This window comes from Berghia stephanieae, chromosome 10 (genome assembly GCF_034508935.2).
Source record: "Berghia stephanieae isolate SIO BIC M18660-M18661 chromosome 10, UCSD_Bste_1.3, whole genome shotgun sequence".
NCBI lineage: Eukaryota > Metazoa > Mollusca > Gastropoda > Nudibranchia > Aeolidiidae > Berghia > Berghia stephanieae.
In genome coordinates, this window is record NC_088369.1 from 34,720,189 (window position 1) to 34,732,688 (window position 12,500).

Sequence of the window (12,500 nt, forward strand, 5' to 3'; positions counted from 1 at the left end):
CCAACACGCTCTGCAATACGACACGTTGGAGCTGGGCGTGCTGAGCTGGGTGACTACATTTATATTGACACAAAAACAGATCTGCCTACTATTTAATACTCTTCAACAGTCGTAACGTCACTTCCTTCCAAATGACGCATGGTAACTTAGTAACACTGGCTCTAAACTATCGGAACAATGGCGGACGCCCGTATGAAATATTTCCCCGGCGAGCATAAAAGCGTATCCAGAGGGAAAAAACCCATAAATTTGATCATGTTTTGACTTTTACACATTCTGATCACAAGGCATATGAAAAGTTCTAGCCAGCACGAAGAATAAAAAGTAATGATTTTCTTCGTTTAGAACCAAGATGGCCGCCGTTACCGGGCGACGTGATATCAGACTACTGAATCCAATTTTATAACTTTAGGAGCACCTACTAAGTCATTAAAATTCATTGAAAATGAAAGATGGTGCCAGACTACATAAATTGAAGGATTTTGAAGTTTGATTCAATCCTTATTAGGATATAAGGATATTGTTGATCTATACAGTTAACTGTAGAAAGAACTATTTTTATTTCCTAAAACTAAGAATTTTAAAATTTTCAAGTAGGCAGGCATGCAATAGATAGTATGCAGATGACGTCACTCAGGCCTTTATTATTGTTTTTGCCATCCGCGTTTGTGAGTTGTTCTCACTAAACTGTATTAACCAGACTATAAAAGTTCATGGTTACACAGAGTTTGTGTGTTGGTCCGTTATACTTCCGGATGGCAATGTTGTGAACTTCTTGGCCAAGCGCATTCTATCTATAAGTCGATAGCTCCCATGATATGTTTTCGGTATGCTCGGCATTCATACACCGTTTTTGGTTTCTCCCGAGAGCGTGCTAGATTCTGGTGAATACTAGACATGACGAGTAAATTCTAATTCATTCACTCAAATCGGAACATTTGAGTTAGGATAGGAATAATCATGGCATCCCTAAATTGTTAAATTGTTGCCGCTTAATCAAATCTTCTTATTTTCATAAATCAATCAATAAATAGATTATAAATGAATAAATAGATAAATCATGATCAATTTAACGATAAAATATATAAATAAGTAAATTAAATTTGAAAATAAATAAATAGACAAATTTTGAAAAAAAAATAAATATATATATATATATATATATAACAAAAAAAAAACATGAATAGATAAATCAATCAATCAATAAAATAAAAACATAAGTAAATTAAATTTGAAAATAAATAGCGTATATAATAATATAAATACAGTTTGTGACGCAGATTCAAGAGCTATAGAAATTAATCAAATACTCAACTTTCCGGAAAAGTAATCTATTATATTATCATTTTTTAAAAAATAATTGATAATCAAATAATTAAATTAATTAATAATAATAATATAAAAATATATAATTTTTAAAAAGTACAATAAATAAATAATGTTAAAAATTGTAATAAATAAATAAAATAATTAATTGGATAAATAAAGAGATAATAATTAAAGAGAGAAAGAAATAAAGAATGAAAGAAAGAAAGAATAAATGAAAGAAAGATTTGTTAAAAATACATTATAAACATTAATATAATCCACAACTTTCCGAAGTAGTAAGTGCCAACTATATCAAATCCACATGCCACCTGGACTGAGACTGTACTGTCAAGTCATTGATGTCATATAAAAGATGGATGACTCTGAATTCTATGATTCTATTGAGTGGGAAACTTTGAAAAACGGTAAATTCCGATCAATGCATTATCCCGAAAAGCAATAAGGATTAGATTGACAACCTTGGTACTCACACTGGTGTCGTATGACAATATAGAAGGGGATAGGGGGGGGGGGGGGGAACAAAAATACCCCTCCCCCCTCCCTCCACGCACACACACACACACACACACACACACACACACACACACACATACAAACTACAAAAAAACACAACAAAAACAAAGGAACAAACAAACAAAAAAAAAGAAAAAAAAAAAGAAAAAAAACAACACTAGATAGATAGATAGATAGATCGAAAGGTAGACAGATAAACATATAGACAGACACACAAATGCACACACACACACACACACGCAACACACAAACAGACAGCTAACAGACAAACAGATAGATAGATTGGTAGATAGTTAGATGGATATGTAGGTAGGTAGGTTGGTAGGTTGATAGATAGATAGATAGATAGATAGATAGATAGATAGATAGATAGATAGATAGATAGATAGATAGATAGATAGATAGATAGATAGATAGATACAGAGATAAATAGATAAACACCCAGAGAGAGAGAGAGAGAGAGAGAGAGAGAGAGAGAGAGAGAGAGAGAGAAAGAGAGAGATAGAGATAGAGAGAGAGAGAACGAGAGAGAGAGAGAGAGAGAGAGAGAGAGAGAGAGATATTAAGAAGCATTATCTCAACATCCGACGCCTACCTTGAAAATCCAACTATCTACCCAGTGCACACACAAACAAGGGTCAATAAAGCAACAAAGAATGATAGACTTTTATATTAGCCGCTTGTCCACTACTATCTACTTACTACGACTACTCATAAAACCAAACCGAATCACAATGACTGGTGATATGTTGGTGATGTCTCGTGTTTTATCTTGTTTTACCTCCAAGTAGAATTAGAAAGTCACATCTGGCTGGCTTCGTACAACAATGAAGCAGCAGCAGCCTCTTATGGTTTTCATTTTCACACTACTATGTTATGACGATCGACCCAATCAGCAAAGTCCGGTCCGCATTCGTGCACCGTCGCAAACCCGCCGGGTAGCATCGTCACAACACACCGTTCAACTCGATGTCTATGACTAGATGCTCTGCCGTCTCCGCAGCTGTGTACGAGTAATCGTCTACTCGGTAAACTTTTGGTTGTCTCAGGGTCATTCTATCTTTAATCATTCATTGCCGAGCAGTGATGATAATTTCGTAAATTTTTAGTTTGTTTGTTTGTTTGTTTGTTTGTTGTTGTTGTTGCTTTCTTTAATATTTTTTTTTATCTTTCAGGCACTGCCCGGGAGATATAGCAGTCTTTTCTGACTGTAATTAATATTCGGTCCTACTGTTTGCAGGCCTGATCACCGTATGTGATCTCTTGTTGCTATGTATGGCAAGCTATTAACGTGGATCCATTTTTATTACATATTATCTTATATTATAAGTCCCGGGTAATTTAATAACATGAACATGAACGCTTGATCAATAAAACCAACACTTATGGATACAATTATGAGAAAACTTGAACGTTGATAATATGATCGAGAAAATACTGTGATAACAAATCACCAATTTGGCAGTATAAAAAACATTAACAATGATCCGAGAGAGAGAGAGAGAGAGAGAGAGAGAGAGAGAGAGAGAGAGAGAGAGAGAGAGAGAGAGAGAGGGAGGTCGGTCGATATCATTCACGTTATTGTTTATAAACGACCAACTATGTGTGTCCGAGTAGGCTATGTGTGACAAATTCCATGCTTTGATTGGTCAAAAATCTACTAATTATATTGCCTATAGATAGTATGGCCTGGGTGAATGGGGGATTGAATTCATCACAAACCTTCTAAATCAAGTGTATGACACAGGAAAAATGCCAACTGATATGAAACGATCCATTTTTATAGCACTACCAAAAAAGCCAGGGGCAGTTGATTGTGAACAACACAGAACTATTAGCCTAATGAGCCACCTCACAAAAATTCTTTTGAAGATAATTTTACTAAGAATAAGAAATAAAATACGACCTGAAATTGGGGAGATGCAATTTGGTTTTGTTGAGGACAAGGGTACCAGAAATGGAATATTCACATTATCAATGCTGATGGAAAGATGTATTGAAGTAAATAAAGATCTGTATATGTGTTTCATCGACTATTCAAAAGCCTTTGATAAAGTACAACACGAAAAACTATTCAAAATTCTATCATCCTTGGACATTGATGGTAAAGAATTAAGAATATTACGGAATTTGTACTGGGAACAAGAAGCAGCAATGCGTGTTGACAACGAACTAAGCAGTTTTACACCTATTAGAAGAGGAGTTAGGCAGGGGTGTGTTTTGTCTCCAGATTTATTCAACCTCTATAGTGAAATGATATTAAGAGATATCGAACATAAGAAGGGGGTGTGTATTGGAGGAAAGAATGTAACAAATCTGAGGTATGCAGATGATACGGTTCTACTGGCAGAATCTGAACATGAACTACAAGAATTACTGGATGTTGTAGTCAGGAGTAGTGAAAATATGGGACTGGAACTGAATATATCTAAAACAGAATGTATGACGGTATCTAAAAATAATAACCCACCAGCCTGTGTAATAACAAGCAGAGGACAAACAATACAACAAGTTGAATGTTTCAAATATTTAGGCTTCAATGTAACATCCAATGGAAAATCAGATTGTGAAATAAAGAAAAGAATAGGTATGGCGAAGAATGCATTCAACCAGCTGCATACAATTATGAAAAACAGGAATATTAGCATGAAAACAAAAATCAAAGTCCTGGATTGCTATGTACTGTCTGTGCTGCTATATGGTTGTGAGAGCTGGACCATAAACAAGACCATGGTTAAAAGACTGGAGGCAGTGGAAATGTGGTTTTACAGAAGAATGATGAGGGTGTCATGGATGGAAAGGAAAAGAAATGAAGAAATTTTAGAAATGGCAAACAGAAAAAGATCACTGATAACAAAAATCATCAAACGCCAAATGGAATTTTTAGGACACATTATCCGCCACCCTGGTTTGGAAATACTCGCCTTGACTGGAAAGATGAATGGAAAAAGAATAAGAGGAAGACAAAGAATAACGTATTTGAAAGGGATAAGAACTTGGACAGATGAAGCTGAGAAAGGTGGCGCTGCTTTAATAGAATTGGCAAGAGATAGATCAGCTTGGCGGAAGATGACCTCCGACGTCTGCTTCAGATATGGAACTACATGAGATGAGATAGATAGTATGCGCTTGACTAAGAAGCTCATAACATTGCCATCCGGAAGTATAACGGACCAACACACAAAACTGTGTGTATCCATGAACGTTTATAGTCAGGTTAATACAGTTCAGTGAGCATTACTCATAAACGCGGATGGCAAAAAACAATAACAAAGAACTGAGTGACGTCACCTTCGAACTATCTATACAGTTTAGTGAGAGCAACTCACAAACGCGGATGGCAAAAACAATAACAAAGGCCTGGTTGACGTCATCTGCATACTATCTAGATAGATAGTTCGAAGATGACGTCACTCAGGTCCTTGTTATTGTTTTTTTGCCATCCATGTTTATGAGTAATGCTCACTGAACTGTATTAACCCGACTATAAACGTCTGGTACTTCCTGTTTAGTGAGAATTACTCATAAACCCGGATGGCAAGAAGCAATATCAAAGACAAGAGTGACGTCAACTTCATAATATATGTACTATCTATAGATAGTATGCAGATGACGTCACTCAGGCCTTTGTTATTGTTTTTGCCATCCGCGTTTGTGAGTTGTTCTCACTAAACTGTATTAACCAGACTATAAAAGTTCATGGTTACACAGAGTTTGTGTGTTGGTCCGTTATACTTCCGGATGGCAATGTTGTGAACTCCTTGGCCAACCGCATTCTATCTATACCCTTGAGTACTACAGTACTTTAAGTCGGCGATGAATCATAATACTACAGGACTGAATGAATGAGCTCCCTGTTTATTCACTGGCTAAACACGATTTTCCCCTCCATTTTGGCCAGAAAATGTATCCAGTACACTACGATAAACAAAAAACAAACAAACAAAAAAAAACAAAACAAAAAAACAAACTCAACTTTGCAAAAACTATCAAACCTGGGAATTCGTAGAGTCCCTGTTTGAGATATTTTGACAAGATAAGGGTCATTATTATCGATCGATATTTGAAGGACGAATTTTCTGGCCAAAATTTTAAATCCTTTTTTAAAATTTATTTATTCAGAGTGTGGCAGTACAGACCAGAAGGCCTTGTCCGGTTGATAGTAAGCTTGACCAGAGCCTGGATGTTATGCCTTGCTGTAGACGTAATGTTATGGTCCTGTGTAGCCGTCAGCTGGCGAGTTAAAAGGCAAGGATGAGGCTATAAATTAACAAGAAGTGCAACTGTCATGTCGGCAGGGGAATAGTCAGGAAAATAATATAGAAATAATCATGGTCAATAATGGTGATAGAACCATTTAAACTATTCAAATTATTTAGCAGGCCACCGTCAGCTGGGACTGCAATTTAATAGACTCGACGTATAGATAGTTCGAAGTTGACATTACTCAGGTCTTTGTTATTGGTTTTTTTTGTTGTTTTTTTTCCCATCCGAGTAATGAGTAATTCTCACAAAACTGTATTAACCAGACCATAAACGTTCATGGTTACACAGTTTTGTGTGTTGGTCCGTTATACTTCCGGATGGCAATGTTGTTAGCTTCTGAGCCAAGCGCATACTATCTATAGAGTATTAATTCAGAAAAGTGGGTGGAGCAGGCACTTATGTTGATAATAAGGAGGAATGGAGAGAGATAATTCATGCAGTATCCGAAGCCTGGACCAGGCATGGAACCTAGAAGAAGAAGAAGAAGAAGTGCCAGAAGACAACAGAGAATAAACATTTCGAGGCGGCGATGGGGGCTCGAACCCGTGACCTTTCTGGTACGACAACTCCGTCTGGCCGGGGAGAGCGCGACTCTACCCTTTGAGCTCGTATCATCTATAGAGCAATAAGATGTCCTAGTATGTCAAACTACATTATTATCATGGTTTCAACGTTGTAACGGAAATAGCCCTCAAACCAACGCAAAAAGAAATTGTCCATTACAACAATGATTTTAAAAAGGCAGCAATCGCGTTAGGCTACCAGTCAGACATGCAAATACATAATATAATGGCGACAAATTAGGAAGCAAGCCGTTGCCGTCGTTAACATAATATTATAGCCTTACACTAAAACCCTCTCGGACTTACAGTTTGTCGTCATTTTTAAGGTTTGTGCCGCGTCAAGTGAGTTGTTAGTAGTGCTCAAGGAAACAAGCGATTCCATTGAATACAACTCACGATTTATTTGTTTTCTTTTTTGGCCAAAGACTTGTCTTTTCGCGTCATCTTTTGGTCAGAAGTAAACGATAGCTTTGAGCAAACACTGGCGTAAGATATATCGATATAAAAAAGGTACTGTTTCATACACACCAAAGGTACACACCTTTTCAGGTCTTTTACTTTTAATAATATTATGTGTACGTGTAAATCATTGCCCATGATACTAAAGCTTTTTTTGGGTGAGATGACCACATTACTGTCCCGTCTACATGAGACTCGAAAACAAAGGTTTGAACAAGGGTGTTTAAACAGACGGTGCCAGACAAAGTAAGAAAGAAAAATACAAGAAAAAAAACCATCCCAAAAAATCAGTCTGCCTCCTCTGGGGATCGAACCTCAGACCTCATGATTACCTCCTGATGATTCAAAAACAGTGATTTTCTTGCATTACATTTTTGGCGTTAAGTACATGAATTACGAGAGAAAAATAATGTCGTAAGCTACTATCCAAACTTAGATTCAGGCGATTGACCCTAACAAAATCAAAGGGAACTTGAGCAAACTGACAATACATAAGGCCTATGTAATGTATTCTCAGTTTGCTCAGGCTCCGGTTTTCTTCAGGGAGTCTCTCTCTCTCTCTCTCTCTCTCTCTCTCTCTCTCTCTCTCTCTCTCTCTCTCTCTCTCTCTCTCTCTCTCTCCCTCTCCTAAACTACAGAGCATTACCATGAGAAATTTGTTGACCATAGATTTAAAAAATATCCAAACAAATCAATTGATTTCCGACGGATTTTATGATCATATTTATATTTAGCATACAGTAGAAAATAAAGTATTTAGATTTATAAGTTAGACGTCTAATGGAATTAACGGAAGTTGATCATAAAAAAACCATACCATTTAGACATCCAACTTTATTTCGGTCTTCGTTCTCTTGAAGCATCAATGAAGGTTTTAATAAAATTCATAAAATACGCAAAACTTTAATAAAAGACACATATTAATCACGTACACATCAATTTTAGTTTCTGTCGCGTCAGGCAAATAGAATATAACTGAATATTAATATGACACGTGACAATACTCGTTACATTTATTTTAAAACAGTAGGTGGAGAAAATGCCTATCTACATTTTAGTTATTAGCAGGTCTGATTGCCGAACGCAGTTTTATAAGCTTAATTTTACATTTTTGTATGGACAATTCAATATTTTGCATTGGTTTGAGAGTATTTCCATCAAAACAATGAGTTCATAATAACGTGGATTATCAAATCTGCAAATTTTAGACGCTAAATTTGTCGAAAGAGTAGATACTTAATTTAGAAGTTGAAAAGTGAAAAGCGTAACCCGTAACGTCAAAAATCAAAAGCAACAATAGTCGATGACGTCAAAAGGAAATATGCCAAAAAATCTATGCGGAGTGGTAGAAATCAGGATTCACATAATATTATTATAGGGTACATGTCGATTGATATACAATAAATAATGAACAGTTCGAGCCCAGATCACTTTCCTTCTTACTACTAATATTTTTTAAACGTCAATTTAAGAAGCAAGACACACACACAATTTTAATATATAAAAAAGACGTAATAATTTATTGACAATTAGATATGATCCAAGTCGTAACAAGAGCTGAAAAGCATTAGTAACGCTTTACTTCATTAATATCATTATGAGTTATTGAAATGGACGAGCGCGTTTTTATTACTATACTATAAAGGCTAGAACATTATTATAGCAGAAGAAAAGAATTAAGTGATTTGAACTGACTGATCCAACCACGGGTAATGTATCTCAATTTACAAGACGTAAACATTTACCGAAAATTTTAATAGCGCTAGGAATAGAGTAAAAACATTGATGTATGAATGGAAAAATGTATATATTATGACACTATTAATATCTTCTTACCGAAGTAATTTGAACAGTAATAAAAAGTCTCACAATAAACCAGCGGCTACCACAACAAGAATAAAATCCGCGCTGCAGCCGATTCAGTGCACAAAATAGAACAAAAATCGGCAATAGATAATAATAATAATAATATGAACTAGAGATGGAAGTATTTATGTATTGCAAATCTCTTTCCGGTGTGAACAAAAATCAAATGAATTTTTTTATTCTCTCCCCTTATTATTATTATTGCTTGCCGTCAAGTCAAACAACCAGCTGAAACTTGAAACATGGCGGTCCACGAAATAATTGATAGTGATGAGAGGTCTAACCGCTTAAATGGAAGCCTCGATTTTTTTCAAAGCTAAAACGGAAAAACGTATCGTTAATCCGTAGCTACCAACTGAACGAAATGGCCTTCAATTTGTTAAGCACATACTACCACTTTTCTTTGATACAGTGACGTATGGAATGGCAATTTCACACTTTGCAAAGCCCCGCCTTCATATATCATAATAATAGGGAACAAATATTAATGTGATGTCAAAACAATTCGTCCAAAAACACATTACTGTGCTGATGTGAGACGAAACAGTTTCAAATCCAGTTGACACATATTTAAGACTGCAAGCATGTTAAATTGCAGTTAAGCTCTTTGAGGGACTTTTTTTTTTTAAAGAATTTTTATAAGAAAAAAAAAAAAGTAAAAAGTAACAAAGCGACAGGAAAAGTGTTTATATTTACAGTTTCATTTTACCAACTAGTTTTCGGAATCCGGAAAACAAAACCGTTTGTCTAACATTTAAAACTAAAAACTAGAGCTTTTATACAGAGCATTATCCACTAAATGTGCTCAAAGCGCTTTACAAAGGGTCCGTCCCTGACCAAGAACAACATGTAACATGTAGGCGATATTACAATTTTTTCCCACAGAGACAACGCTGTTGACGGCCAGGTACTCATTTTACACCTGAATACGGTGAGATTATTATTATTATTATTATTATTATTATTATTATTATTATTATTATTATTATTATTATTATTATTATTATTATTATTATTATTATTATTATTATCATAGGAATAAGAGTAACAAATTTAAAGCCCCACCCTTGTGTGTCAAATACAGTGTCTTTGACCTAAAACCTGGGACTTCATAATGATATAGATGTCGCTGCCTAAAACACTATACAAACACCCACTGTGCTGTATGTATGTGCTGGGAACATTTTTTTTTCTTTCTATACCTGGACAAACACGATCAAACAAATTTTATCAGCCAACGTCTGCGTCAGATTATTTTTTACTCAAAAATCATTTTAACTCTCTCCTTACCGATCATGTTCAGTATTTTCCTAAAAATGGCAGGCTTACCCAGCAGAAAAATTGATTTTTTAAACTTAAACAATCTCTCTACAAAACAACTTTATGTTCTTATTAATTAAACAAATATCGTTTTTCAAAGTTTTTGATGTACAAAATAAATCTGAATTTTTAAAAATGTATATTGCGTAGTAACAAATGTGACGATTTTGATGTAGGTGGTAAGGAGATGGTTAAATGAAGGGCCGTCTTTTCATAGACACACATTCATTCAGGATTGAAGACAATTCGTGTCATGAATATTTCTATGTACTAATTCTCGGTTGAACTGACTCTGTGAGGTGGTAAATGTTAAATATCTACGTGTACACAATATGCAACCCTGCCAACTAGACTCCAAATGTATAATTTATTAATTTCCTTCTTTACAGCACTGAGTTAGATCATAACAATTTGGTTCATCACTATTATTAGACTGGAAAATTGAGCTTTGTAACGTGAAATCAAAATGCTTTACAATGGGGTGCCAAATCAACGGCATCGACACACACACACACACACACACACACACACACACACACACACATGTATATATATATATATATATATATATATATATATATATATATATATATATATATATATCTTGGGGAGAAGGGACAGAGACATCCGTAACCGCCAGGTACTCATTTTACACCTGAGCATAGCGAGAGAATGTGAATAGAGTAGAGTTTTTTCCAAAGATCCCACTTTGCGGGACTCAAACCTTGAATATACAGATCACGAGTCGACGGTGACACCACTGGACCACAAAGCCACACGAATCATAATAAAATAAAAGCTTGTAATACGTATATTGTGTGTGTGTGTGTGTGTGTGTGTGTGTGTGTGTGTGTTCTAACATAAATGCTAAATCTACCATGAGAGTTAAAGAATTATAAAGCGCTTAGGACATGGAAATAAAACCTTCGGTCTTGTGCTTTATAGACGCGATACGTAATACATTTCTATTTCTTTAATTTTTCACGTTTTCAAATCCGCGATCTGCTTCTTCTTTGTCAATTTCACCCTCCTGTTAATCCGGCCAGTCTTCTAACTACAGTGGCGTTACGTTTAACGGCAAAACCGTAAGACTGCGTAACCCAGACGTAACTGGCTTGGTTAGCCTTGGCCAGCCTCGTTCACAGTGTTTGGTCATGAGGAGATGAAATTATGAATGAACACAGTGAAATCACTCAACGGCGTCTCACTTTCAGACTCTTAACTAGAACCATTAATAAAAAGGAGGAGTTGGGTGAAAGTTGACGAGATAGAAAACATTTTCATGAAAATGATCTCTAATATGCATAATATTATAATATTTATTTTGATTTTGTGGGGCGATGTGGTCAAGTGGTTAACACTCGCCTTAAGATCGGAAGGACTTGGGTTCGAGTCCCGCTTTGAGCGGCTCATAGTTGAGTCCTTGGAACGGGCTCTTTACTCAAATTCTCTCATCGTTCTCTCGCCGTAAAAGGAGTACATTGCCGTTGATAGTGTTGGCTCAGACCAGAAAAAATGTTAAATTGCCAACAGGCGTCGTGTCATGTCTCTGTCTACATGAACATGTTGCGTTGATGTTGGCGATTGACTTCTCGTAAAGTGCTTTGAATCATCAACAAACTCCTCATATTCCACAAAGCACATAACGGAAAACTCGAAATTCCAACATGCCATTTGAAACGGAACCACAATAAAACTAGAAACTAAGCATTTAATTTTAAATCCCCCACTCAAGAACAAACCATCATCTTTACTCTTTCTTCCCCTCCACCATCCGACTTTGGAACTCCCTACCAACCAATTTTAAACAAGAACTTTCGACTGATGACTTCAAAAAATCGCTCCCTGCTTCCCTCCAAAACCCCTGTTACTGAAAATCGGCCATACAATCTTCAGCCTGAAGCTTTGGCCTTAATGGAAGAAGAAGAACTTGTTTAGTGAATATTGCACTATATAAAGCTCGAGTTTTTAGGGTTAAAAAAAAATAATAATATGATTTCATAAATATAAAAGTAGTATATTGTTCGATTTTTGGTTGGATCATCTATTTTTAGCCTATTTCTTATTCTAGAGACACTTCTTAGGTTAACACAATTTCTCTTTCCAGTTTCAATTTCAATATTCCAACGAGTATTTTCCCAATCTTCATCATACCATCGATCATTGTGTTGTTCGCAAACATGA

At 35.7% G+C, this 12,500-nt stretch overlaps 1 protein-coding gene across 4 annotated transcripts in view; it reads right to left on the bottom strand.

The window, feature by feature from the left end:
- LOC144981030 (uncharacterized) overlaps positions 1-9,227 on the bottom strand; it is a 31,949-nt gene extending 22,722 nt beyond the window's left edge. The window contains exons 1-2 of one of the 4 annotated variants that reach the window (XM_078929109.1): positions 8,967-9,227; positions 5,982-6,075 (exon numbers count right to left, since the gene is read on the bottom strand). The gene's annotated coding sequence lies outside the window, so the exon portion shown is untranslated. Of the gene's footprint in view, positions 1-2,437; positions 2,663-5,981; positions 6,076-8,966 lie in introns of those variants that run through there. The other 3 variants (XM_078929107.1, XM_078929110.1, XM_078929108.1) reach the window with 3 other exon arrangements.
- Positions 9,228-12,500: the final 3,273 nt, after the last annotated feature.